The sequence below is a fragment of the Herpailurus yagouaroundi genome, unplaced genomic scaffold, assembly GCF_014898765.1.
Source record: "Herpailurus yagouaroundi ecotype Mexico unplaced genomic scaffold, PumYag 187, whole genome shotgun sequence".
In the NCBI taxonomy this organism is placed as follows: domain Eukaryota; kingdom Metazoa; phylum Chordata; class Mammalia; order Carnivora; family Felidae; genus Herpailurus; species Herpailurus yagouaroundi.
In genome coordinates, this window is record NW_024412418.1 from 8,949,854 (window position 1) to 8,954,840 (window position 4,987).

Genomic DNA, 4,987 nt, shown 5'->3' on the forward strand with positions numbered 1-4,987 from the left:
GCAAACAGCCCCAAACCAGGAGTCCACAGGCCCAAGTTCCAGGAGTCCACAGGCCCTGGCTTCCGTGTTCCCATTTGTCAAATGACACATCTAGGTGCGATCAGTGGATTTCCAGTTAGACTTACAGTCCTGTCCCAAGTGCCTAAGGAGTGTTGGGCGGAGAGGGGGAGGTCTCCCTCCCAGCTTTCACCAGAAACACGTTCCCTTTTCATCTGTGTTGTATGATGGTGTCTCACATGAGACTTCAAGGAGAAAGTGTCCTTCACTTACAAAGAATTTGAAATCACTAGAAGGGGTGACCTCTCGCTCCTAACCTTTATAAATTTATGGCCGGTTAGACTCTGAGCTTCTCAAGGACAGGGACCCTGCCTTGTCCACGTCTGGCTCCCCAGGACTTTTTAAAGTCAGCGCTCAGAGGGATGTTAGGAGCCAGTTCCTAACCATGCCACCTTGGGCCAGCCACTGTGACCCTCTGAGCCTCAGCTGATACATTTTTAAATGGGAATTGTAACCACATCTCTGGCATTGGATGGCGGTGAGATTCTCAGGGAAAGCTCTCAGCACAGCCCCTGGCACATAATAAGTGCTCAATAAAAGGCAGCCGAATGTAGGAAATGGGTGAATGGAGGGTGCTGGAAGCCCCGGGGTGCTTTCCCCAGGAGGCATCTTCAGTCTCACAACCCAGCATTTCCAAAGCAGTCTGCATTTTAAATATTTAATCATTGCCCCCCTGAGGTTTTTTTTTTTTTTCTGAATTGTTTCTTCTCAATCATTTCCCCCCAAATGACAGTTCATTAAATGTTGCACCGAGCCTGATTGAATTTGTTTCTCTTTGCAATGATTTTCATAGAATAAATTTGAAAATCCTGGGAACGTCCTTTGGGGGGTTGAAGAATATCCCTCCGACAAGCTGCCCCCGGCCACAGCCAGCCTCTAGGAGTGTCGTCAGCCAAGGGCTTGCCAGGCCAAGGTCCTCCTTCCCCCAAGGAGTGGTACTGACTCTCTCCTCACCACCCTCTGGGGGGGGGGGGGGGGGGAGGGGGGAAGACGTAGATTCTAAATGGCTATGCTGGGAGGGACCTGGGGCAGAGCTTCTTGGGTGCTTCCTAGCCCGGCTTTGCAGAAAACAGCTCCCTGGAATAGATCCTACCAGATAGGGAGACTGCTGAACCCTCATCATCTGCCTTCATTTTTGTTGTTGTTGTTGTTGTTGTTGTTGTTAATTAAATGATAGTAATATACAATACTAATAATTACCATCCATCCGGGAGTGTTTTCTGGTGTGGAAGCTCAGGTTGTGAGGGCAGGTAAACCCAGGTTCCAGGCCTGGTTTCTTGGTTCATCAGCTGTGTGGCTTTGGGCAAGGCACTTCCCCTCTCTGTGCTTTTAGACTCCTAATCTTTAACAGGAGGAAAGTGCACCGTGCCAAGCACTGTGACAAGGACTTTCGAACACGGCTCACTTAAGCTTTCTAAGGACTCCATTAGGTAGGGGTGGCTAGGGAGCCTGTTTTTACAGAGACAGAAACCAGAGATCCACCCGAGATCACCCAATAAACAAAGAACTGAAGTTGAAGCCTTTTCTCCTTTCACTTCCTTTCTCTTTTCGCCTCCAGCTGTGGGTTGGGGTGAGGCTCAGAAGTCCTGGGGCCAGCCTGGCATTGAACTTTCCGGCCATGTGGCCTTGGCCAAGCTGAGCCTTCCTCGTCTTCCTCTTCTCAAGGGGAATGATAGCACCTACCTCCCCCCCCCCCCACCCCGCTCCCCGCCACGCCGGGTCACCTATAAACACCGGAGGAGAGGACGTCTGCAAAGGAGGCTTTGGCAACCAGAAAGCACATCACAGGGGCACCTGCGGCTCAGTCTGTGGAGCACCTGACTCTTGATTTTGGCTCAGGTCACGATCCCAGGGTTGTGGGATTGGATTGAGCCCTGTGTCGGGCTCTGTGCTGAGCATGGAACCTGCTTGGGATTCTCTCTCTCTCTCTCTCTCTCTCTCTCTCTCTCTTAAAAACAAACAAAACCACGGCACATACCCAATGTATTTTATTTATTTATTTTTTGAATCACCTTTATCATCCACATAGAGCTGCTGAGATCACATCTGTGAACTGCCTCCATACCTGGGCGCCTGCTTAAGAAGAAACCTGCTTAAGAAGAAAGAATGCGTTGGTCCCCGCCCTCATTTGGACGATTGACAGGGAGCAGTCAGTACAACCAGAAAATTTTTAAATTTAAGACAGCTTGTGCAACCCTCCTCCACAGACAAAAGTGCTGAGGTCAAGCTGCGGTTGGGCAGGGGCGACCCGTCCCAGATCTGCCAGCACAGTTTGCCTTTAGAGTTTAGGGAAGTTTGGGTCCTGCTTTTCCCAAGTCAGTGTTCTGCTGGCCAAACGTCTTGCCTCATTGTTTGCGCTCCGAGCTTTGGTCGCTGGAAGATACCCCCTCTGCCCTGTGAGCTCTTAGTTCCTACCTCTCTGCTCCACCCCAAAGCCTCTTGGGCCCACCCTTCTATGGTCTCGTGCAAACAACCCGTAGGGTTGGGTCCACGGCCAAGGGCCCTCCTGCCCGCGAGCAGCGGACGCCCTGTCTGGGTCGCTAAATCCAGCCATGAAAATAAAGGTTCTGCTCAGCTTCCTTGCAGTGCCCGAACGTCACCGCCCTTGGACTCTGGGACGGACAGACCTGGGCTGAAAGGTCAGCCCACCGTGACCCTGGGCAAGTCACCGAGTCTGCCTGAGACTCAGCTTCCTCCTCTGCGAAATGGAGATACAAGCGGCCTTGCGGGGGACCGGGAAGGTTAATTGAAGTAACACGCGGAAAGCGCTCGCCGAGGGCACACAGCATGCAGAGGACTGTTGCACCTACCTGCCTTGCAGACCAAGCCTCACCCATACGTGAGGCTTGGAGAGCCTGCGGTGTGCTCCAGGGGAGGCAAAGTTACAAAGGCCGCAAGCCGAGAACTCTACTGAGCTCCCACTAAGTCCCCAGCGCCTTGCTCAGCACGGTGTCTGTGTTAGTTCCTCTCAACAACCCCTTGAGGAAGCACCTGCTACTGTCCCCATTTACAGAGGGGAAACCTGAGGCTCAGAAGTCATTACTTGTCACTCAGCTGGTGAGCGCGAACCCTAAGGCAGGCATATTCCAGAGCCCAAGTTTCTGTATCCTGACTCACGCTACCTCGTGCCCATTATCTCTGTGTTCGTTCAAATAACCCTGAGGTTATTGGTATTATCCCCATTTTACAGATGAGCAAAGTGACGAAGTCAGGTTCAGACTGGTGGAGTGACTCACAGAGCCGTGCAAGGGCGGGGCTGGAAAGATCCCAGATGCACTGCGACGGCTGGGACTTATTTACCTTATATTACAGAGCACTTGCCACGCACCAGGTGACCTGCTAAGTACTTTCTGACGATTCACTACTGTCATCATCCCCGTTTCACAGGTGGAAAAACTGAGGACAGAATGGTTGAGGACTTTGACAAATGTTGCTTAGCTAAGAGGCAGAGCTGAGATTCAAACTTGAGGAATCTGGCTCCAGGACCCACATCTATACGTGTGTGTGTGTGTGTGTGTGTGTGTGTGTGTGTGAGAGAGAGAGAGAGAGAGAGCGAGAGTCAGGGGATGTGAGTGTTGGTGTGTGCGTGTGCGTGTGTGTGCTTGTATATATCTACGCTGATTAATGGCGTCTCTATTTTTCTTTTCAGAGTGAGGCTGATTCATTCACTTACCCGGATGAATGTTCACATCTCGACTGACTTATTTAATGAGAACAAGTTCATGTGCCAACATGCGAACTGACCCTCAAGCCCCTTCTGCCGAAAGAATTTGGACCGTATCTCGTTCTTGAGTTAACAAGCCCTGGATGAGGATCGCTTGTTTTGCACAGCGATGCCTGTTGGCCTCGGCTAGCGTTCTGACAAGAGGGGGGGTGTGAGAGCTCGTGAGGGAAGACGGGGAAGAAGGACCCCCACAGGGGAGCCAGAGGAGAGCGTGGCACAGTTTATCAAAAGTGATTTTACCCCACTGGCCGTCTTTGCGGACGAGGAAGCCCATGGATGGCAGCGGGGCAGTGGCTCTGCCAAGTTCATCGGCTGATTTACAGCAGAACTGGGGCCCGTTTGTCCAGCTGTCTACGTCTCTCCATCTAGTTCTTCTTCTTCTTCCCGGGTTTCCTCCTTCTCCGCCACTGCCTGCCTGATTCCTTGCTTTTTATTCCAAATATGTAAGTCTCTAATAAACCTACAGACAGGCTGATGCCTGATTTATCCCCAGTTACAGAGGAACCAGAGCCAATGATAAGGTGGATAAAAGGCCCCATGTGCAGTTTTTAGAAATGCTTCCCCAGCACAAACAGCTTAACTCTGTAAAGCTCCCCCAGAATGTTTGCTTAGTGGCTCCATTTTTTAAGAGGCTGACCTTTGCTACAAGACCTTGGGTCCGCTCAGATGATTGCAACATCGCAGGTGGTGGCTCCCCACTGAGTGTGCACGAACCAGCCACTTTGGGACAGCCTTGCCCGGTGTTTAGCGCTCAGGGTCTGGCACCTGGTAGGGGCTCCATAAATACCTAGTGAACGAAGGCATGAATCAGATAATCAATAAGGGTTAGCTTTAGCAAAACAGAATGAGGAGATTAAATCCTCCGAAGGGAGAAACTATCAAATAGCATATCCTCCCTGGCCAAAAAGATCTTGTTATTCTGATCAGAGCTCCCTGTTACCAGAGAGACTGTGCTGCCATTTGGGGGCACGATCCCCCAAAGTAGAGGTTCTGTCCTTCCAGTCCATACCTTAGAGTTTCGCCTGTGTGCCAGCAACTATGCTGGGTAAACACTGGGCGTATAATAGTGAATCCGACAGATGTGGCCCTGCCTTTATGGCGCTCACAGATCACAGGGGAAGGCTGTCTACATTGGGATTTACTAGGCATTCAGCTGCCCTGGGAAGACAGAAGTGAGCCCAAGGCAGGCAAAGACCCCTGAGACCC

General features: G+C 51.3%; 1 long non-coding RNA gene across 1 annotated transcript; it reads left to right on the forward strand.

Moving 5' to 3' along the window:
* Positions 1 to 2,034: 2,034 nt before the first annotated feature.
* LOC121043510 (uncharacterized) lies at positions 2,035 to 4,277 on the forward strand. The gene is made up of 2 exons (XR_005796874.1): positions 2,035 to 3,444; positions 3,707 to 4,277. It is a non-coding gene; the product is annotated as an uncharacterized LOC121043510 (long non-coding RNA).
* Positions 4,278 to 4,987: the final 710 nt, after the last annotated feature.